The 25,056-nt window shown below is 43.1% G+C and overlaps 1 protein-coding gene and 1 pseudogene across 4 annotated transcripts in view; one reads left to right on the forward strand and one right to left on the reverse strand.

The window, feature by feature from the left end:
- CHADL (chondroadherin like) overlaps window positions 1–25,056 on the forward strand; it is an 888,529-nt gene that overhangs the window by 337,089 nt on the left and 526,384 nt on the right. The window lies entirely within an intron of this gene.
- LOC141102412 (peroxisomal targeting signal 2 receptor-like) lies at window positions 8,278–14,513 on the reverse strand (annotated as a pseudogene).

The following is a 25,056-nucleotide window of genomic DNA, read 5'->3' on the forward strand; positions in this document are numbered from 1 at the left end:
TTTTTTTTACATTTTGGCATGGAATTCCCCTTAATATCCATACCAGATCTGAAAGGCCTGGAATTGGGGGGGGAAACTGCACGCCATTTTTTTCAATGGTTTTTCATCTATATTACCAGGAGCCGACAATACATTACAGCCGCAAGCAATTTTAAATTATATTTTTTCCTTTAGAAATGTCATTTTGCTGCGGCACAGTAAAGCACATGAGAAAGATGCGGCACTTTACAGGCAGACTAAGGGGACCCCCAGGCATGATATGATAAGAATGTTTAATTTTTATTGTTTCACTTTAACCACTTCCCACTTGGTCAATAACATATTGACGTCCGGGAAGTGGTTCTGTTATCCTGACTGGGCGTCATATGACGTCCAGCAAAATAACATGCCGGCGTGCGCCAGTGGGGGGCACGCAGTGCAGCAATCACGAGTGCGGCGTGTCGGTCTGACATGCCACATCTCCAATTGTGATAAGGCTTCTTACCACTTCTTACCAGAGGCTTCTTACCACGTGATCAGCTGTGACCAATCACAGCTGATCTTCGCGTGAACCATGAAGTGCCGGTAAACGGCATTCCTCGGTTCGCGCTGACAGGGAGAGCCGATCGGCGGCTCTCCCTGTCAGAGGGGGGGTCTATGCTGATAATCAGCACATTGATTATCAGCACAGCCCCCTCAGATGTGCCAATCACATGCCAATAAGTGCCCAGCAGTGTCCCCATAATAAAAGACTGCCAGTGCCCAGCACAGTGCCAATCAGTGCTAAACAGAGCCCACCACAGTGACCATTACAGTGCCAATCAATGCCCAGCAGTAACACCTGTCAGTGCCAATCAGTACCACCTATCAGTGCAGCCTGTCAGTGCCCATCAGTGCTGCCTGTCGGTGCCCATCAGTGCCACCTGTCAGTGCCCATTAGTGCTGCATATCAGTGCCACCTATTGGTGCCCATCAGTGCCACCTATCAGTGCCCATTAATTCTACATATCAGTGCCTCCTCATCAGTGCACATCAGTGCCTCCCCATCAGTGCTTATCAGTGTTGCCTCATTAGTGCTGCCTCATTAGTGCCCGTCAGTGAAGGGGAAAACAAAATTTTATGACAAAAACTGAGAAAAACTTTTTTTTTTTTCAAAAATGTTGGTATTTTTTAGTTTGTTTAACAAAAATAAAAACCTCAGAGGTGATCAAACACCACCAAAAGAAAGCTCTATTTGTGGGAAGAAAATGATAAAAATTTAGTTTGGGTACAGTGTTGCATGACCGTGCAATTGTCATTCAAAGTGCGACAGCGCTGAAAGCTGAAAATTGTCCTGGGCAGGAAGGGGCAAACGTGCTTGGTATTGAAGTGGTTAAGCATTATTAAAATCACTGCGCCTGAAAAAACGTTGGTTTTAAAAACTTTTTTTGCACTGATGTCCCCTGGGGCAGTACCAACCGGGGGGGGGGGGTTGGCTCATCCCTACTCATCACTTATCAGTATCACCATTCCTGGGGTTTTCTGGCATCAATACCTCCTCTACTACACATTAGTACAGAGGCTCAAAGAGTATATGGGCTTTAACCACTTCAATACAGGGCACTTTTACCCCTTTCCTGCCCAGGCCAATTTTCAGCTTTCAGCACTGTCGCACTTTAAATGACAATTGCGCAGTCATGCGACACTGTACCCAAATTAAATTATTATTTTCTTTTCCCCACAAAAAGAGCTTTCTTTTGGTGGTATTTGATCACCACTTTTTTTTCTATTTAGCCAGTCAAAAAAGACAAAAATTTTGGAAAAAAAGCATTTTTCTTTGTTTCTGTTCTAAAATGTTGTAAATAAGTAAGCTTTTTCCTTCACTGACGTGCACTGATGGGGCAGCACTGATGGACACTGATGAGGAAGCACTAATATGCAGCACTGATGGGCACTGAAAGGCGGCACTGATGGGTGGAACTGATGGGCACTGATAGGCAGAACTGACGATGAGACATTGACTGGCATCCCTGATGGCACTGATTGGCATCACATGTGGGTACAGGTGGGCATTGATTGGCATTACTGACAAGCACTGGCGGGCACTGGTGGGCATCGCTGATGGGTCTGCACTGATAATCAACGAAAACCCTCCTGTCAGGAGAGCCGCTGATCGCTTCACTTGCCTTGTCAGCACGAATGGAGGAAAGCCGATAAATGGCACTTTCTGGTTACCATGTGATCAGGTGTGATTGGACACAGCTGAATGCGTGGTAAAGAGCCTATGTCATAGGCTCTTTACCTAGATCGGAGATGCGATGTGTCGGACCGACACACCGCACCATCGTTTATCGCGCGCCCCTCGGGTACCCCCACGAGCGGATTATCCTGCTGGAAATCATATGACGCCTAGTCAGAGTAACTTCTCTCTGCTGCGGCCGTCATTTTGCTATTGGCATGGTGTTTTGCCATTTTTTGCATTTAGTTTCTCATCTGTGTTTTATCTATGTTTTATCTATGCACATTTATATATGCCACCATCCATCTCTTCATTTTTGTTTATTCATTTTTTATTCTTTAATTTTTACTCATTTTTATTGTGACATTAATTGTGAAATTTATTGTAAGGTTTACTGATATTTGATTCCGGTCCATGTGTAACCAGTCAGCAATTGGTTATGTGCTACTATATACATACTAGATATTTTATGTTATTTTATTTTTCACTTAACCTATATACCCACCATTTGATCGCATTGGGCACTATGAAATGATGAAATTGATTCATAAGGGGTTACTACCATTTGAGTCAGTACACCATATATATGTGAAATGGACTTCCCCAGTCTTTGGAAGGCACCGAGGTGTGCATTATGCACATATACTAACATGTCAAGATAAGAGTCTGATAACACATTGGGACTTAGCACACAGTGCAGGAGAGTGAACAATTTTATATGCAATGAGGAGGGAGAGTCCCAGGCAGCCTAGTCTCTCCTGCAATATCGCTGGATAGAAATGGGCTAAGGTAAGTATTAGGGGGGCTGAGGGGGGCTGCTGCACACAGAAGCCATTTTATTTTATTGTACAGAATGCATTAGGATAAAAAACCTTGTGCCTTTAGAACCACTTTAAGTGGGTTGACGAGAAGTTATCAGGCTGGTAGCCTTAGCTGCGATGAGGTTGTGATGCGCCTTACAGAAGGAGGGGCCTCGCCGTGTTTCCGACAGAGCGCACAAGGAGAAGCCGTGTGGAGCTGCTGAGCCACTGAGTGAGAGGCAGCAGTGGCTCCATAGATGAAGACCCAGCACTCCCCAGTAAGCTTGTTGGAGATTTCCCGTCCAGGCTGAAAGATAGGCGGACTACACAAAGCACTGTTGGGTGTTATTTACTAAAGGCAAAGACACTTTGCACTACAAGTGCACTGAAACTGCACTTGTAGTGCAAAGAGGATTTGCCCTTAGGAAATAACCCCCATTTTCACAGAAAACAGCAATGACATCACCAACAAAGTGTTTTAGCGTTGACACAATAATCCACACATTCTTGCTTAACAATCTCTTTAATACCTGCACAATCACATGTGCATTTAGAAAAGTTTTTTCTAACAAAACAACATGTTTGTGGTATAACAATTTTTGGGGTGGCATTATCAAACAGATAAATGTCCATTTAAGCTAAAACAGGCATGTGTAAAACCAACAAGAAAGCCACAAATCTTGAACTTACAAAGTTCACATTTGGTAGAACTTGAAGGCAATATCAGACATGAGTATTTAGGAACTGTGTTTGATATTGCCTTCAGATGGGGTGAAGTCACCCCAGGAAAAGCCAAATTTGGAAGATGCACACAAATTTCCCAATGTCAACATGTGCTAGCTGCCATCATGGGGGATCAAGGGACGTGTTTTGGGGGAGCAACCCCTTCCTCTCAGCTACTTTATTATTGAGGAAGGGGTTGCACCCCCAAAACGCGTCCATTGATCTCCCGTGATGGCAGATAGCACATGTTGGCACACTGTGTGCATCCTCCAAATTAGGCTTTTCGACAAATCTTTCAAACATTTTGAACATTGGAGCACACAAAAAAACAAAGGGATTGGGAGGGGTTTTAAACTCGCCCCAAAACATCAATGATGTTTTTATTTTTTTGAATAACATCATTAATGTTTTTATTAAGGTTTTCCAATTCTAAATTACACCCCATGATCTCCCCGATCAGGATCTGGGCACTTTCTGATGTGAAAGGATTTGGATCCACAACATCACGATCACCTAAAAAGAGAGAAAGCCAAAAAAAAGGTATAAAAAAAATGCCGTCATCCATCTCTTACCTGAGCCTGTGGTCGCAGACACTCACCTGTTGTGGTGACTAGTTCCACCACGTCTTCCTCCTCCTGCTCTTCTTGGGTTGGTGGGATTTCACCTTCTTCCAGAGGTGGGGGGTCTGTGTTCTCCTCAGATGAGGGGTGTCCTCTGAGTCTTTTCTCCCCTATGTCAAAAAAAAAATGCTATACTTAGCACACAGTGATTTGATGGCAGAACTATAATTAGAAAACATTGCTTGGAGGTGGGGTACAATTGTCTATTTTGGCAGAGTTCCAAAATGTGGCATTTTCAGTGTCCTTTGTCAAGCTTCAATACTTTACCTGTTTGGTACAAGCTTCACAGATGAAGCCCCCCTATAGTATACACTGGAGCACCTGTGTGCCCCCCCTAATAAAAATGGTGTTCTTGTGTCTCACACTAGTGCTCCAGCGTCCAGATGTGAAAACAGCTGCTGAGTGTCCTCTCCTTACACAGAATCTATTTTGCATTTCATTCTAGTAACAAAGCCATCTACACAACCAAAATAGTTTATGACAAGTAGGGCGTAAAAATTGTGGCCAAATGCATATGGCCTAAACAATGGTGTTTTATAGGCCGAAAGAAAAATGTTTGATACGAACGAATAATGTACCCATGAACATGAAATTTGCCATGTAAAAATGTAGACTTGTAAGAAAAGCACATGGAGCAGCACGAACGTAAGAAACATAAAGAATAGGAACACAGGACAACTACTTACTTTTTTGCAGCACTCTCTGGATCTTTCTGTACTTCTCATGTTCTCTTAATTTCAGGTCCGACCTCTACTTCCTGAGCTGATCTTTCGATCGTCGTACCCCGAAATACCGGTGCAGACTCCTGACCATTTTCGCCATGATCTTGGCCTTTCGGACATTGGGGTTGGGGTAAGGTCCATACTTCCCCTCATAGTCGGCCCTCTTCAGGATGTCGACCATCTCCAACATCTCCCCAAAGGACATATCTGAGGCCTTAAATCTCCTTCTGGATCGTGACGTTTCAGGCTCTGGGCTTTCCTCCTCCTCCTCCTCATTGCTATAATTAGCACGCACCTGCTGTGTCTCCGCCATGTGCTCTTCCCCCACTGCGCCGAATGAAAAGGGGCGGGGAATAGACTAGAAAGAATGTCAGGGGTGGGCGGAGTTACACGCATGTGCAGTGTGTATAAAGCGTAACACGTGTGCGTATTACGTACGATCTGTGAGCGGAGGAAGGAGCATCGAAAGCGCCGATCGTGATAACGAAGGTAAGATCTAAACTTGGGCCTATACTGCTTCAAAATTGAAGCCTATATTGTAACAAGATTAGGAGAGTTTGGTCTGACCTTAGGGTTTGTCTTGTGTTGTGTCTTGCAGAGAAAATGAATGGCTTCAATGACCACAATTTCCTCCCCCTGTTAATAGACAAATACAGGGAGCTGCCCTGTCTGTGGCAGGTGAGACATCCTCATTATAATAATAAACAAAAGAGGCAGGCAGCGCTGGAGAAACTGCTGGAGTTGATGAAGCCGGTGGTCCCCACAGCAACCATCCCCTATTTAAAAGCCAAAATTGGTGGCCTGAGGAGCACTTATCTAAGGGAGCGCAAGAAGGTCACAGATTCCCAGAAGCCCGGAGCTGCAGCATATGACGTTTATCTCCCCAGGCTGTGGTACTATGAGAGACTGCGATTTCTGTCAGACCACACTGAAGTCAGGGAATCCCTCTCCACCCTTCCTTCCACTCTTCCTTCCACCCCAGCTGAGGCTTCCGATGTCCAACCTGGGCCTTCCAGCCAGGAAGAAGTGGAGGAGTCAGGTATAGCATTCTTCTACAGATTTCTGGTCAATAAATAAATGATGTTTACTAGATGTTATTATTGATCACTAATTGCTGATTGAAAAAAGTGTTTTACATATCAATAGACAGTAGTGGGCATCCAAAATTGGGACAAGAATGAAAACTGCTGGGCTCAGAAGGATAGTCTGTTATATTTGTTAACATTCAATTTTCAACAGTCAGGAGGTGAAAATTGTGTGTGATTGATGACTAAAATACTAAAAATATGTGCCTTTTTCATACACAGGAAGACCTCAGCCAGGAGGAGGCTGTGGAATGTGGCAGCCAGGAGGAGGCGGGGGTTAGTGGCAGCCAGGAGGAGGCGGGGCTAAGTGGCAGCCAAGAGAAGCCTGGGACCAGTCGCAGCCTGACTGAATCGCAGGTTCCTCCCCTCTGCCTTCCAAACAAAAGGGCAAGGAAGACAACTCCCATGCAGGATTCAGCGCTCAGGCCCATTCAGGAGGCTTCTGCATCCCTCCGAGCCTTACCCACTCCTGAAGAGGCCTTTGCCTGCATGGCTGCCACCAAACTGCAGGGCATGCAGGAGGGTCAACGCCTCCTGTGTGAGCAACTTATTTATAAAGTCCAAACTACGGTGATGAGTGGGGAACTAACACCCAAGACCGACATATTGAGTTGGACCATCCTCCTCCTCCTCCTGCTGCCACAACTCCACCACCAGAGCCACAGCGTGGAAGGAAGCGTGGAAGGAAGACAAGAGAGTGATGGCCCTGGGTTCAGTCTGGCCTGACAAAAGCTGCAGTCTCTCGTATGACCACAGCCTGGGGACACAGATGTCATCTGCTGCTTTCCGGATCTCTGGGACTTCTGGACTAGACTGCCCTCTCTTAGATATGGACTCCTCAGGCCACCAATTTTCCTTGAAAATAATTGATGTGTACCCTGGGGGGTCCAAGGCTTCACCCATTTCTGCAGTTTCTCCAGCGTTGCCTCCCTCTTTGTTTAGTTGTGAGCCCTTAATAAAAGTTTTTTTTTGGAAAATTATACTCTCCTATGTGTGTTTTCATCCAAAAAGGACAGTTTGTTGGATTCAGGTACATTTCTAACATAAAATGTGAAATTAACAAGGGACAACACCACCAAACAATCTTCTACAGATTAAATAGAACAACATATCAATGGTGTTGTGGTAACTTGACACAAAAAACACACACACAAAAATTTTCTGGAGTACAAATAAAAATCCCAAAAACAAAAAATAAGCCTTGAAAAAAAGACAAACCAAAAAAAAAATAATCAGCCTTAAAAAACAAAAAAAACAAAATAATGTTGTCAGATGTGACAAATCAAAATATATTGAGGGAATCCCGATAAATAGTAAAGAAATAAGTTTGTGAGAAGTGTGTGTGAATATGAGCAGCAAAACTGCTTAATTCTTGTCACATTATAAAGAAGAAGAGAGTGCGCTGTATTAAACCATTTTTAACATTGCAGCGTGACGAAAGTGCTGTATCCATTGCGAACACTAAGTTTACCAGACCGAGCTGTTCCGTGTCGGAATTTCTTCTGAGCATGCGTGGCACTTTGTGCGTCGGAACAGGCCACACACGGTTGGAATTGACGCGATCGGATTTTGTTGTCGGAAAATTTTATCTCCTGCTGTCCAACTTTGTGTGTCGGAAAATCCGATGGAAAATGTCCAATGGAGCCCACACACGGTCAGAATTTCTGACAACACGCTCCGATCGGACATTTTCCATCGGAAAATCCGACCGGGTGTACGGGGCATAATTCTGCAAATACCAATAAATGTGTGAACTTATTTACAAATACTAGCATACGCAAGTGGTAATTGAAGTATAGAAATAAAAAATCATGCTAGACTAAGAAAATAGATCAAAGCAGCAACTCAATAGTGGAATAACACAAATAGATAAATGGATAAAAAGGAGCTGCGCTCAAAACACAAATAAATATAATAATAAAAAATATAATACAAATTGTGAAAAATAAATGTGAAAAACAAACAGTGAATCATTCAGTAAATACTAAATCAATAGCCCATAAATTGATCAGGTAACCACCACAGTGACTTCACACCAATCAAAAAGTGCCCGACCACCTTACGGATTGCCTGCTTACTGAACGGCAGGAGGCAAGAAGCAATCGACTTTGACTTCCAAGGACAGCTGCTGGACTGACACGGGACTGCCCCTAGTCATAGGTCGGATGATAACAACCCCCTAGGCGTCCCACTGGATCGAAGATGTACTGGACTGTACTCCAGGGAATACTCAAAGAAGGGAGAAACTGTCCTGGTATGAGAATGCTGAAATCAAGACCACATGTAAACTCTGTATGATGCTCTACAGTTTCAAGAAGTGCTGATGGTTTGGAGAAATCCCAGAATCTCACGGTAAAATCATAGCAGCATAATGCCAAAACACTTGGTTGAAAGGGTGAAAATTTGACTCGTCTAATAGCATAATTATGACCATGTAGTTCAAAGACAAGCTGCCTTATTGTCCTTATATCCCATCCTTTTAGACTGCAATCAACAGCACCAGTCACAAGAAGGTTCTGATTATATTTGCACTGATTTACAACTTAGAACCTCTGCTTGATGTGCTGGGATAACTAGCTTCGACACAGGCGCTTTCACATCCCATATACTTAAGGTCTCTTCTCCTGAAGCAGACACAAAGCAGCCTGGAATGTGTGGGGACCAAACAGTGCTGTAAATAATATTTTCATGGCCTGTGAAAGTTCAAAGTGACTTCTCAACTAAGGGATCCCATAGTTTAGCAGTATGATCCCAAGACCCTGATACCAGGAACTGCTCTCCTCTTGTCTGACCCCAGTCCACACTGTAAACCTTTTAATGCAAACAAGTCCAGCTTCATTTTGTTCTAATAAAAATAGAGTACCACACCACAAGCTATATTCAGAAATCATCTAGGAAAGAGCTTTACAATCAATGACAGCACGGGCTGAGCCCTAATCACAGGGAAGCCAGCCTGGTGTACAATAGTGATGAGCCTCCTTCGGAACTTCTGCTTGGACCCCAGACTGGATAGTACGTCTCGTGTACAGGGGATTAGAAACGCACCACTAAAATTGATTAAACAGAAAATGCACCAACATCAACTATCAGATGTATGGAAGATCATGCATCCTAAAACGCAAGATTATACGTTCTACTCCCCTGTACACCAGGGGCGGATCCAGGGGGGGCAACGGGGCAATTGCCCCCTCCGAGAAATGCAGGTGAGTGACTGTCACTGTGAGAGAGCCCGCCGGGCGGCTCCATAGGTGAGAGAGCCGCCGGGTGGCTCCGTGAGTGAAAGAGATACCGGGCGGCTCCGTGAGTGAGAGAGAGAGAGCCGCTGGGCGGCTCCATGAGTAAAGGAGCCGCTGGGAAGCTCCGTGAGTAAAAGAGCTGCTGGGCGGCTCCGTGAGTGAGAGAGAGAGAGCCGCTGGGTGGCTCCATGAGTAAAAGAGCCACTGGGCGGCTCCGTGAGTAAAAGGGCCACCGGGCGGCTCTGTGAGAGAGAGAGAGCCGCTGGGCAGCTCCGTGAGTAAAAGAGCCGCTGGGTGGCTCCGTGAGAGAGAGAGAGCCGCTGGGCGGCTCCGTGAGTAAAAGAGCCGCCGGGCGGCTCCATAGGTGAGTGAGAGAGAGCCGACGCTGACATGTGCCACTCGATGTGTTTGTGAGCGGGCTGCTGGCCAATCAGGGAGCAGGCGGGTGGGGGAGTAGATGACATCATCACTCACCGCCCGGCGCCCGCCCTGCATCCCTGCAGTTCCCCCCCACCATGCAGGCAGCTGCAGCAGCAGAGAGATTACATCATCTCTCTGCTGCCTGTCTCTGGGACACAAGAGACCACCTTAGCAGGTGGCAAGTGACAATCTGCATCTGGTGACAGGCGACATGGCAAGTGACAATCCGCAACATGTGGCAGGCGACATGGCAAGTGGCAATCCGCAACGTGGCAGGCGACGTGGAAAGTGACAATCTGCATCTGGTGACAGGTGACGTGGCAAGTGACAATCCGCAACATGTGACAGGCGACGTGGCAAGTGACAATCTGCATCTGGTGACAGGCGACGTGGCAAGTGACAATCCGCAACATGTGGCAGGCGACGTGGCAAGTGACAATCTGCATCTGGTGACAGGTGACGTGGCAAGTGACAATCCGCAACATGTGGCAGGCGACGTGGCAAGTGACATGGCAAGTGACAATCCGCAACGTGGCAGGCGACGTGGCAAGTGACAATCTGCATCTGGTGACAGGCGATGTGGCAAGGGACAATCCGCAACATGTGGCAGGCGACGTGGCAAGTGACAATATGCATCTGGTGACAGGTGACGTGGCAAGTGACACACTCGGGACTCCCACTCATTCTGCATTATGGTGAGTTAAACTATTTAATTTTTTATAACAATGTAATAATAGTAATAATGCGCTTCAATCATCCTGACACCATAACAACCATGGTGCTGTGATGATTGAAGCGCCAACACCAGCCATTTCCCCGATAGATGTACCCCCCAAAAAAATATTTTCCGCCCCTGCTGTACACAGGACGTACACTAGAATGGATTATATAATTGTAGATCTTAAATCACTGGAACTGGTAACTGAAATAAATATAGAAATACCTACGTTATCCGATCACTCCCCAGTAACTATGAAAATGAGAGTAACAGGAGTACAAAGACCATCTTATACCTGGCGACTAAATTAATCATTAATACAAAGTAAAAAAGAAGTAGAAATAGTCCAAAAGAAGTTGGAGAGCTATTTCCGGTCCAATGATACGAAAGATATTTCCTATGCTACCCTATAGGAGGCCCACAACGCCTACATTAGGGGCATTCTCATTTCCATAGGGGCGGGGGAAAAAAGAAAGAACAAAAAATATGAAATTAGTAATAGAGGAAATATATAGATTAGAACAAGCTCATAAAAAACACAAGGGTAAAAATCAGGAAATTTTTCATCAGTTGAGAGTTGAAGTAAAAGTTTAGTTGAACTAAAGGATCTTATGGTACAGGACACAAAAAGGACATTTAATAGAATACTAAAAGACAGATATCAATGGGGAAACAAAGCGAGTAAACATTTGGCCAGGATGTTAAAAAAGAAAAAAAATCAATAAATTACATAGAAAAGATCCAAAATAAACATGCGGAAATGGTACATAAGACAAAGGAGATAGTGAATGTGTTTAGATGTTACTATGGAGCATTACATTCAGTAAACCACACGGGGCAACAAGATAAAGATAAAGCAAGGAAAATGGAAGAGTTTTTAGCTGCAGCAGGGCTTCCCCAAATATCTGAGAGTGACAGGGGGATGCTTGATAAACCCATAACTGAAGAAGAAATTATTAAAGCACTACAAGATTCTGCCCCGGGCAAAAGCCCTGGACCAGACGGGTTCACGACCTACTACTTAAAAAAATTCAATGGCGTGGAGTATGACATGAGTAGAGATGCCCTGTTGGCTTCCATAACAGTCATTTTGAAGGGGGGGAAAGATGGGGCCCTCTGCTCAAGTTATAGGCCAATATCCCTTCTGAATGCTGACACTAAATTATATGCAAAAGTCTTAGCCACAAGGATAAAAGATCTGATGAATGAACTTGTCCATCCAGACCAGGTTGGATTTATCCCGGGGAGGGAAGGGAGAGACAACGGAGTGAGGACCTTGCTCCTCCTTCAGGAAATAAAGGCTAATGGGTCCCCAGGTCTGTTCCTGTCGATAGATGCTGAAAAAGCCTTCGACAGAGTAGACTGGGGACTCATGATAAAAACACTGGAATTCATGGGACTGGGCCCTAGAATTATCCAGTGGATTAAAGTCCTATATAAACATCCAACGGCTGCTATTAAAATTAATGGAAAGTTGTCTACCTGCTTTGAAATGAAAAATGGAACGAGGCAGGGGTGTCCCCTCTCTCTGTTACTTTTTGTACTATCCTTGGAACCCCTTGGAACCTACGATTTGAGCCAACGTAGAAATAGGAGGTATTAGGATTGGGGACGGAGAACATAAATTGGCAGCATTTGCCGACGATCTTTTATTTTACATTTCTAACCCTAGGATTACATTACCAAACTTACTTAAAATTTTAAAACAATATGAAGAACTGTCTAATTTCAAAATAAACCATGGAAGAAGGAGGGCTTAAAATATTTAGGGGTGGAGTTGATGACTTCTCTTAAAAAAATTTATAAAGTTAATTATATCCCTCTTTTGGACGAAATTTAAAACGAAATTAAAAAAATGTCAGTAAGACCCCTTTCGTGGAGAGGACGAATCAACACGGTTAAAATGGTTTTACTCCCGAAGATCACATATAAGTTTCAAATGTTGCCCATAGCACTATCGCACTATTACTTTAAAACACTTAAATCTATACCAATGAAATTTATTTGGCAAAATAAAAAGCCTAGAATATTGTAGTTAGGACCCCGAAGGAGCTGCTGATATTGATCGGGCCTGTTCTCTGATCTTTTACACCCCTTCTAAATCTGTTTCAATCCCCTTGACACAGCTGTAGTGCAGTGTTGTAATGATACTGATACAAATTATAGTTCAAAATATATATATATATATACTACAGTTATATATATCTTTACCTGGGTGTTTGTTGCTCCACCTGCAGGAGAAAAACAAACTGCACACAAGAATTTGTGGTTAACCAGAATTACTTCTTTTACTGAACTGATATTAAAAGTAGTTACAACAACTATGCTGACACACAAACGTAGCGTGAAAGCACAGGAAATATTTACAACAATCTCAGTACATAAATATACATATATATATTTGGTTTTCTTGAATAGATCCCCTATTAGTGTGTCTCCAGGTGGGACCAGTGTTCAAAGTGGCAACACTTTAACTCTGGACACCTTCCCACCTCCAGCACACTGTAGCAAACACAAAAACACAGGAGGATTAACAACCACTAGGGAGCTCCCCCTGCTTAGACAGAGCAGTCACTCTATTTTCGACTAAATGCTAGGCCTTGCGTTGATAAAAATAGTCCTGTTATCTTCAGTCTTCTGCTAGCTATAAAACCAATAATTGTAATCCACAAGGCTTGTGACCAATAGGATGCTGAAGAATGATGCACTGTAGTAATGGCAACTGAATTTGTTCCGTGGGACTATCAGTCCCAGCAACACTTTGCAATCAATATAAAAATGTGTAGTGTGACACAAACTTCTGGGCATTAGCCCTCTCACCGCACTGAATTCGGATGAATGGATGCCTCTGTTCCGCAAGTCCTCAGTCTATCTGAAGTCACAGCTGCACTGCTACGCCGTTCCGTTCACTAACGACCAGGAGTCCTCGGTTACCTCCTTCACAGGTCTCCGGAACGATCACTTTGCTGCTCCAGCACACTGTGATCTAAGGCAGGATCGCTGGCTGCTGTTCCTCTCCGCACAGGGTAGGCCGCAACTCTGTGGGACACACACACACACCCACATAGCCCTCTGGCAGGCCACGCATCCCAGGAACAAGAGACCTAAGATGGCCGCTCCCAGCCTTTTTATGGTCTTTCCATGATGCAGTTCAGTTCTCCCAATGTTTTATGGGAGTTTACGGCCATCATGGGTAGGTCAAGTTAATGTCCAGAAGTAAACAATAAAACACTTCCATGTCACTTCCCCAAGTAATGAAACATAAAGGTGCTGCAATTATATATTTTGGCCGCTAGATGGTGCCATATACCAACTTATTAACCTTACAGCATCACATATAACCAGAAACAAATATTGTCAGCACTACAATATCTTTTTTCAGTTTTGCGACAGGAGAAAAAACAAGGTGGCTTAGTAGTCCCAACGTAAAAAAATATTATTATGCAGTGGTATTATCACAAGTGGTGGAGTGGGTTAGAGAGAAAAGTGAAAAACGGTGGGTTAAAATAGAAAATAATTTGTGTGAAGCACGGTTAAATAGTTTAATATTGAATCCCCCATAACACAGGGTATTGGGAGCCAAAACGCACGAGATACATGTAATGCACTTAATATATGGGAATTGATTCATAAACAAAGCAAATGGAAATACAATTCACCCTTAATTTGTTTGAAAGATAACAATTACTTTGCACCAGGGAAAAGGATAATAGGAGGGAACTGGATAAAAAGAGATAATGTACAACTAAGGGGTATAACTTATATGGGGAAAATAAGCACGTTTTTTGAGTTACATCAAAACATGGATTTAGTGTTGATTAATGAATGGTGCTACCTCCAGTTAAAGCATTTTGTGGAAAATCCTCAACCAATTAGAACAGTCGATGAACTAACGCCAATTGAGCGGTTATGTACAGCTAAAAAGGCAAAAAAGGACATTTCTCGGATTTACAGAATGCTATTGGCAATCGATGAAATGGAGGTTCCGCCATTCTTAACAAAATGGGGAATAGAATTAGGGTCACTTGAGTATAAACACAAGATTGCGCAGATTTTGAACTTAACACATAGCTCTGCCACAGATATTAGAACGGCCAAAATGAACTACAAATGTCTGACTAGGTGGTACGCTACCCCTGACAAATTAAGTATATATCATTTTGGAGAAATCATATGAGTGTTGGAGAGGCTGTGGGTTTATTGGAACGATGGCTCACTTGTGGCAGAATTGTCCCAAAATTAAAAAATATTGGAAAGAAATCTTACAGCTGATATTGGAAATTACAGGTAAAGCGGTTCTAGAGGATCCATGGATAGTTTTATTCCATGGAATAGAGGGCTCTGTGAAATATTATAGGGAATCATTAACCCCTCACTTGCTGAATGCGGCAAAAAGCCTTATACCAAAGAAATGGCAGGAGGCAGAAAGCCCTACATTACGGGACTGGGTAATTGCTGTAGAAGGTACACACGAAATGGAGAGCCTGAGATATAGCGGGTTGGAAGTAAGAGAAGGATCAGTGGATAAGTGGGACTGTTGGCAGATGTTTAAGAAGACGTGGAGATGTGTTGAGGTTATGACTTGTGGAGATTAGGGAGAAAGTAGATAAGGTTATAACTTATTAGATTTCGATAGAGAGGAGGCCCGGGGGGGTGGAGGGGAGGGAGAAGGGTTTAAATGTATTCTGAAGAAGAAAACTGTGTTGTGCAGTTTGTGTTATTTATCATTTTGTATATTGAATTGTAATTTGATAAAATAAAGAGATAATAAAAAAAAACAACCACTTTAAGTGAAATCAGTCTGACGGTGCTGATTTACAGTTCGGCTGGGTATCGGAGAGCTTGGTCTTATGTGACAGTCGCGGCAGCCCGGTTGAAAAAGTCTGGTCTAAACCATCAAATGACAATTATGACAAGTGATACATTGAAATTGCAACAATCATAATCTGCTATAACAAACTATAAGCGCATGTAAAACTCTGCATATCATAAAAATAACTCCACTATGAAACAATGCCTTATCTTCCAAAACAGTTTCCTTGGAATTTATGTGTTTAAACAATTTTCAATTATTTCTCTGTATCCTCCTTCAATTTCAGGGACTTTTCACCACAGTGCACCACCTAAGGGATAAGCTAAGTTGGTCAAAATTTGTGTTTTAGCTGGACCCACTCTCTCTTTACTCCTTTTTCATCCTCCGATGTGCATGCTCTTTTTTCATTAGCAGCTCAGAAAGAATAAGAGAGAAGAGGCTGCATAGCATAAAACATTTAAAAATTTTATTAGCCTATTTTTGTGTATAAGGTTGCCCAGATGACAGCATGGGATAGATACCTGAGGAAGTAAGTTTTTTTAGTGAAACATGTTGAATGGAGAATTAGTCTGTGATGTCCTCACATCCAACTGGAAATATTGGTAACCGCACTGCTGATGCATGGAGGTAGCGGTGTTCAATAAGGGGTTTCTTAAACAGTGCTGTTTACCACATGGACATTTTAAAAGTAGAACCATTTGCTCACTTGCTTTATGTTTCCATATACCACTGTCTGTAGAGTCAAATTGACTATATCTTACCTCCTTGATGAGCAATAAAGCAAAGCTGTACTTAAGAAACCAAAGAGTACCTTGTGTACCTTGGGGCCCTTAACTCTCCATTGTGTATTGCAACCCTGTAGGAGCCGCTTGTAGATTTACGCGGGTTCTTTCTTAACCACTTTAAAACCAGCCGCCACAGTTGTACTGCAGCAGGTTGGCTCTCCTGGACAAATTGCCGTCATTGTATGTCGGCTCGCCCAGGCGCAGTTGCGGGCGGATCTGCCTTTGTCAGAATGGGGATCCGCCTTGTTTACAGATAACATGACAAAGATCTACTGATCCCTCTGCCTCTGATCCCACCATCCGTCTGCCTGATCCAACCATCCGTCTGCCTTATCTCACCATCCCTCTGCCTGATCCCTTTGCCTCTGATCCCACCATCTGTCTGCCTGATCCCAACATCCGTCTGCCTGATCCCTCTTCCTCTGATCCCCCCCATCTGTCTGCCTGATCCCTCTGCCTCTAATCCCACCGTCCATCTGCCTGATCCCACCATTCCTCTACCTGATCTCAGCCATCCCTCTGCCACTGATCTCACCACCCCTCTGCCTGATCCCACCACCCCTCTGCCTGATCCCAGCCATCCCTCTGCCACTGATCCATCCACTCCTCTGCCTGATCCCAGCCACCCCTCTGCCTGATCCCACCACCCCTCTGCCTTTGTTCCCACCACCCCTCTGCCTCTGTTCCCACCACCCCTCTTAAGAGGAAATAAATAAGCAATGAAGGGGTTAATATGGCACACAATGGCTATAGCCAGGTATACATAAACAAAAAAGGTGGGGGGAAGGGGGTGGGTTGGGGTTCCTGAGAAGGGGAACTTGGTGATGATAGTTAATGTCTCACAACAAATTCAGGTATTAGTCCATGTAAGGATAAAATGATGCTGAGAAAATGGAAGGCAGCCAGTTTATAAAAGCTAGAAGAAGCTCTGGAACAATAAAAAAGAAAGGAGGATGGCGCCCTCTAAGTGCAGCATGTATGTTAAAAATATTTATTACAATAGATAAAAACACTCACATTTGAGTTGCTAAAAACCAGCATATAAAGTAGTTTCATCCGCGTGCTCCCAGGGGATGTGGGTGTCACGGGCCAGTGGGGGGGTTCCTGGGATGTGATTCCTGTGACCTGGGTCCTGGTAGCTGTTCTGGTGGTGCTGAGGGTCCTCAGAGCATCCGGGCGGCTAGGATGTGGGTCATGGATCCTCCGTGGAGCGCCGTGCTGACATGCATCTTCACTTCTGGGAGCGGGGTGAGGCGGGCGGTGCTTCGTGTTCGGAGCATGCATGCTCCTTCATCAGGCTATGCTGGTGGCCATATTCAGTGTGGGAACTTATACCATAGGCACGGGGAAGGGTGGAGAGGTGATTGGGTGGAGAGTTGATTGGGTGGAGGGCGGGACTATGTATAATGACTGGGCACATAGGTAATCATGGAGATGGGGCGTACACAATATGGAAGGAGAGTGAAGGGGGATGGGGAGAGGGTGGGGGGGGGAATTTAAGTGGTAAAGAATGTGATGTGAATGAATATGTTATGGTATAAAATATATATATATGTTTATATAGAGCGTGGGGTAAGAAGGAAAAGGCGTTCTACATAAAGAGGAATGATGTATTGATAGTAGTGGACGGGAACAGAATATATATATACGTAAATATATATGAGAAGGGATTACAAAAATGCACAAAAATGCACAAAAAAAAGTATATAATTATAGGGAGAGATGGGTGGTGTATATGAGGAGAAATGACGCAATGATGGAAATGGAAGGAAACATGTAAAGATGTAATGTATATATGTGTAACAGAATGTGAACATAAAATAAGGAACTATTTATATAGAATCCTTCACATATATACACATATGTACACAATTAAGAAGACGCGTAAGATTGGGACAAAATGGAGGGGGGATGAGGGGATGTGTGTTTCCAGACGGGTATTGGGAATAAGAGGAATACTATGGGGAATGCTGGGAAATAAAATGAAAATAAAAAGAAAGTAAAAAAAAAATTAAATAAATAAATAAGAATAAAAATAAATGTAAAAAGAAAATAAAAATAAAAATAAATGTAAAAGAAAATAAAAATAAAAATATAAATATAAATAATGGCGAAGGGAGGGGGTTGTTAGGGGGGAAAAGGTGAAGTGGCAGGGGGCTGGCTGGCCATGATACTGGAGGTGTATCGGAGGGCCAGGGGGTGCATATGTGTTGTACACCAGGGCTATGTGGATAGGGATAATGGGTGGGATACAAGTATACACTCGCGCTAGTATACAGGTATACCCACACACGTATTCCACATAGACAGTGAGTTAATGAGGCGGTGACTAAATGATGGATAGAACAATGAATAAGACAACTGATAAGACAATGGATGAAACAATACATGGTGAATTGAGATGAGATGATGTGATGGGGCAGGGATGTGGTTGGGGTCACAACAGAATGTTAATTGCGATGCCTTCATTGAGGCCTCCTGGCGATAAAGTGTCTAGTGTGTATATCCAGTAGTTTTCTCTTTCACACAACCTTTTGTAGCGTTCAGCGGTAGGGAGGGTGGGTGGAATAGACTCAATAACCCACACGCGTAGCCCTGAAGATGATGTTCTTTAAAATGTCTCGGTACGCTATGCTTATCAATGCCCTTCTCTACAAGGTTACGATGCTCACCAAACCTTTTGCGGAGCGGGCGTATGGTGCGGCCTACGTATAGCAGGCCGCAGGGGCATGTGAGGCAATAGACCACATAATCTTAACCACAATTGAAAAAGTTGGGGATGACATATAGTTTACCCTTATGGTGGAAGTCTTTTTGCCTATGTGTAACATGAGCGCATGTGAGGCAGAGGGGCTTCCTACATTGATACATGCCTTTAATGTTAAAGAGGGTTAACGTTGCACTGGCGGTGGGGCGTGCTGTTTTCACTTCACTGGGTGCTATTTGGGCCTTTATATTCTTAGCCTGTCTGTAGGTGACAAGTGGTTTATCACTTATGGTGGGTTTTAGATGCGGATCCTCACGCAGAATGGATCAGTGTTTGGAGAAAATCTTTTCCATTTGCTTAAATCTGTTGTGGTATTGTGTCACAAATCTGACTGGTTGGGTAGTATCGTCTATACTGGTTTGTCTCTTGTCCTTCACTTTTCACTGAGATAGTATTGAAAGGCATCTTCAGTGATGTGGTCTGGGTAACCCTTGTCTTTGAATTTGGCTTTGAATAGTTGGCCGTGTGTTTCATAGTCCTGTAGGCATGTGCAATTGTGTTTTAGGCGGCAGAACTGGCTTTTTGGAATGTTTTTAACCCATCGTGGGTGATGGCAACTGTTAAAGTGTAGGTAAGAATTCCCTGAGGTGGATTTTATATAATTCTGGGCACAGATGGTGTTTTCATAGTGGAAGAGTTCCAGATTCAAAAAGGCCAGTTTGTTATTGTCTGTGACTGATGTGAATGATAGACCAATGGTGTTGTTGTTGCAATGTTGGACGAAGGATTGGATGGAGGTTTCTGGACCATCCCAGATAATGATCACATCATCTATGTAGCACCCGTAATAGACTATGTGGGGTGCATATGGGTTATTGTTGTGTATATATTGAAGCTCCCAGTAACCCATGGTAAGGTTCGCGTAGCTGGGGGCAAAATTGGCCCCCATGGCAGTTCCTTGTGTTTCAATGTAGAAGTCTCCATGGGATTCAAAATAATTGTGGGTTAGGCAGAATTCTAATATTTCCAGTAAAAATTGGTTCTGACATGGGTTGAGTGATGGATCATTGTTGAGGAAGTGTTGTACAGCTTGTAAACCGATATTGTGGGGAATGGACGTGTATAGGGAGACTACATCTTGCGAGAGCCAGCGGTACGTAGGTTCCCAGGAGTAGTATTGTAGCATGTTCAGGAGGTGGATGCTGTCTTTGATGTAGGAAGGTAGATTCTGTACTATACTTTGTAGAAAATGATCAATGTAGATAGAGAAGTAGCTGGTTACGCTTTCCATGGCCACCACTATTGGTCTACCGGGGGGTGTGTGGGGTCTTTGTGCACCTTTGGAAGGTGGTAAAAGTAGGGCCTTTTGTAAAAGTCATGTTTAAGAAATGCGGCTTTGGGTGCAGTAACTATACCATCTGCTTGTGCTCGATCTATTAAGTCGTGTGCTTCAATGGAGAATTTGGGTAAGGGATCTCCAGAAAGTTTTGACACATTCGTAGTATATCAGCATATACAACCCGATAGAAGGTCTGGAAGTATGGTCCTTTGGCAAATGTAGGGTAAAAGATAGATTTCGGTTTGAAATTAGTGTGTAAGATTGGTGGAGAGGTAGGTGGATGTTGAGTTAGAGATTCAATCTGGTCGTTGGTGTAGAGATCTTCTAACTGGTCTAGGGCTATGAGTTCTGCGGGTCCTAGGGTGGAGGAGTCTTCAGTAGTATTGCTGCATTCAGTGTGGTCATTAGTAGTATATGGGGTAGTGTTTGGGGTAATGTTTGGGGTACCATTACTTATCTTGGTGTCTTGAATGTTGAAATATCGTTTGATGGTGATATTTCGAATGAACCTATTTAGATCCAGGAAGAGAGTAAAAGGGTTGGGAGATGCTGTGGGGGCAAAGGTGAGTCCACGTGCTAGTAGAGATTTTTCTGGCATGGATAAGGTGTAATCAGAGAGGTTGAAGATTTTTACAGTCTGCGCAATTTCTCCCTCCTTTTTTGTGTCTGTGTCTCCCCCCTCTCCTACCTCATTGGTGAGCTTTCTTTTTGGGCAGGGTTGGGGGGTGATCACTAAAAAAGAGGGGGTAGGAGTGGGGATGTATGTTTGATGGTTGGGCTGTTGATGGAGGTTGATGAACTGGCGTGGATACTGGGGTGGTCCGTAGTGGGCTCAGATACATGGGTGATCTTGGGCTGTGTGAAGTGTAAATTCCAATACCAAAATCAGGAGTGGATGACTGGGGATCCTCATAGGTTTTGTGATCGAATATGACACTGCCGGTCTGTGTCTCTTTGAGGGTAACCGGTATAGAAGGGATGGAGGTAAGGGTATCAGTGTGAGGTTTCTTCTTTATACTTTTGGAAGTTTTGGGTATATTGGAGGAAGAAACTGGCACGGGGGGTGGTGGACGATGATGGTCCTCTTTTGGTGTGGGTGTAGGCTGTAGCCATCTGGAAGATGCCGGTGGCCTATGTGGTTTATATGGTTTGGTGGAGGGATGTTGACAGGATAAGAGGGCCGTGGTAGGCCTTGGTACGCATTCAATCAGGGGGACCGGGGTGTGGTTCTCTTGTCCTGATGGAGTATGAAGATTGGGGTGGTTGTTAAGTTTGGGGGGGGTGTATTGCGTCTGGGTTTTTTCCAACAGTGGATCCTGTTGGCATTGTAATCCTCAAAGTCTCTGTGAATTTTATGTAATTTACATTTGATGAGGCAGTCCTCGCAAAAAGACTTCTATCATAAGGGTAAACTATATGTCATCCCCGACTTTTTCAATTGTGGTTCAGATTATGTGGTCTATTGCCTCACATATATAATAAATAAATTCAGGTGCACTACTGGTGTCTTGATGATTAATGTGAGTCTTCAACTCAAACCTTTTTAAAACATTACTAAAGTGACAGAAAATAAATACATATTACAAACATGAGTGAATTCCCAAAAGAAATTAATAAATAAATAGCAATTTGTTAAATGGTGTATCAAACACAAATATGTATCAAAAATTGTGTATCAAAAATTAACTAAAAAAAAAATATATACTGATAAATAATAAATAAAAGTCCTTCTTTGTGTTAGTGGGATAGCTAATCCTTTCAGTGGCTGAACTTTCTGACAAGGTGATATACGCTGGCAAATCAGTAACATAAGGGGGGGCGCTTACCAGAAAAGTTGGACCCCTATTACGGGAGTTTTTGGAGCCTTACAGGTACCAAATTTCGGGCAGGAACGGCTGCTTGCCGGCTTCAGATCCACCTAAGCTTGTTACCGAGCACAGGGATGTTCTCACCTCGACCAAAGTTATTGTGTATTCTCAGGTGTCTCCAGGGTTTTGCCGATGTCGGGGCTCAAACAGCTGATTGCATCTGCAGTTAGGAATCCGCCCTCACGAACACTGACACTGGAGTATCGTATCTCAAACTTTGCTTCTGTGTGATCACTCATTACCAAGTTGAAAAGAGGATAGAAAAAACTTCCATAGTGAAGTATATAAAAGTTCTTTATTAAAACTCATGGATGGCTGACATCAAGATGGGAGCAGAAAATTGCAAAACGGAAAGCTTGGCTGCTGCAAGGCTTGCCCAGCTGGTGTGTGGTGACATCAGGACCCGTAGCTCCGTCCAACGCGGTGTTTCTCCATAAGGGGCTTCGACGGGGAAAGGAGACTGGGGCAGGACGTCACACACCACACTATTTAAGCATCTCGGCAGGAAGGTGACACCGGAAACAAGATTGCAATGGATTTGACAATCGTCTCACAGTGTGACCGCATATAATATAAAATAAGCTAAGAGAATTAAAACTATATTAACACATCCAGCAATCGGGATGGTAATGTAATCATACACATAAAAATCCTTTACACATAAAAAATTCCTTTACACATAAAAAATCTTTTGCAATACTCAATCAAATATTCATCAATACTTATATAATACATATTCTAAAATGGTTATTTGCCAATTCTAACAAATAGCATATCCCTCATTCAAAAACCCAGCTTAATCACATCTTCCCTAGGTAACTATCCCCATCTCAAGAGCGGGAAACCCCACGAACGTGAGAAGGGTGCTGGGATCCGTACAATGTAATTAACATATTCATTACTAACTCAATTTGTGCTACATTCTTATTGCTCGAAGATCCTAAAAGGGACGATGGAATCAATATAAGAAATTGGATACTAGTGGACAACTGTAAAAACGTTACATATATAAAGTACAAACTATCTGTTATAGAATGGTTATAGCCAATTCTAATACAAAAGGAAGGAACAAAGACGGCTTATCATTCACTGAAAACAGCCCTATCTTATCCTATCAATTAACCCCATACTGAGAGCAAGGAAACATTTTGAGCGGGAGAAGTGTTTTAAAATCTTAGTGATGTGCTTAACATCGCCCTATCTTATCCTATCAATTAACCCCATACTGAAAGCAGGGAAACATTGCGAGCAGGAGAAGTGTTTTAAAATCTTAGCGATGTGCTTAACATATTCACTGCCAACCTAATACATGTTGGATTCCTACCTGTTGTAAAGGTCTAAAGGAAACAAACGAATCGATAAAGGAGGAAATGGAGGGAAAGATATAGAGAGATAGATTCTTAGGTGGACATATAGGAAAACCCATCCAATGAAAATAAAAATATATACATATATAAAAATATGTGAATGTAGAGAGGAGAATATGTGAAAATTATATAGAAATGGAAATGTCGTGCAAAATTTTTTTTTTTTTTCCTTTAATTCCTTGCACAGAAAAAGTGTTTTTTCTTTCTATCTGCACAGAATTTTATATATATATATATATATATATATATATATATATATATATATAAAATAATTTTGTGTATAACAAAAACTGACGGGATATCAAGAATTATCAGCTATTATCAATGTAACAATTTATGTCCCATTCAATATTGAGGCCCCACGGAGAGTAGCTTTGCATATCGAATATCCAGCGAGTTTCGCGGCGTGAGATGTGGCGCTTAAAGTGACTACCTCTCCAGTGGGGGGTAAATTTCTCTATCGCCATAACCTTCAGCTGGGACGTATTGCGATTGTGAAACTGGCGAAAGTGCCAGGAAACGCTATGTCCAACAAAACCCCTGCGTATGTTGGACAGATGTTCATCAATCCGAATTTTGAGCACACAGGTTGTCCTCCCAATGTACTGAAACCCGCACGGGCAACTGAGAAGGTATATTACTCCCACAGTCCTGCACGTCATGAAATCTTTTATAGGGAAAACTTGTGAGGTAACAAAGGATGAAAAACTGGAACCTTTAATGGTTTGTGATGACCTACAAACTGCACACCTTCTACACGGAAATAAACCTTTTAGGTTACCAAACATTTGGATTTTAGGAGGGGGGTTGATGACACTAGGTGCCAATACATCCTTAAGATTTTGGTTTCTTCTATATAAAACTTTGGGTCGATCCAGAAGTGCAGGTCCTAACACCTTGTCACATTTGAGGGTCTGCCAATGCTTTCGTATGGTTTTATTAACCCACCAGTAGTGTGAGGAAAAAGTAGTCAAAAAAGACCATTCCAGGTCTCTGTTTTTACTCTCACTATCATTGCCAGTTTTGGGAACTAACAGTTTCTGTCTGTCTAGAAGGGCAACTTCCTGCAAGTCCTTGTCCAATGAGGAGGCCGAGTATCCCTTTTCTATAAATCGATTCTTTTGGACATTGGCTTGGCTCCGAAAATCTTCAATCTGAGAACAATTCCTTCTTATGCGTTGGAATTGTCCTTTGGGTATGGCTTTAAGCCAATTAGGATGATGTCCACTGTCCAGTGGAATATATCCATTATGATCCGTGTTTTTAAAATAAGTTTTGGTCAGGAGGGAACTCTGTTCTTTGTAAATAGTCAGATCTAAAAAATTAACTGAGGTTAAGCTGTGTTCATATGTAAACCTAATCCCCCAGTTGTTATTCAGTTGATTCATAAAAGTGTGGAGGGTTTGTTCATCCCCCTTCCACAGAAAAAAGGCATTGTCAATATAACGACGCCAAAAAAGGAGGCAGGGCTCATTTAGGGCAAAAAGGTTTGTCATTTTCTCACAAGGCCATGAACAACCCAGCCAAGCTGGGGGCAAATTTTGCCCCCATGGCAACTCCAGGGCCCTGGAGGTAAAATTCCCCTCTGTAGTAAAAATAGTTATGTTCCATGGCAAAATGCAATAACTTCATAACAAAATCTACAGTAGAAGTTTT

The sequence above is a fragment of the Aquarana catesbeiana genome, linkage group LG07 (assembly GCF_042186555.1).
Source record: "Aquarana catesbeiana isolate 2022-GZ linkage group LG07, ASM4218655v1, whole genome shotgun sequence".
NCBI classification, from domain to species: domain Eukaryota; kingdom Metazoa; phylum Chordata; class Amphibia; order Anura; family Ranidae; genus Aquarana; species Aquarana catesbeiana.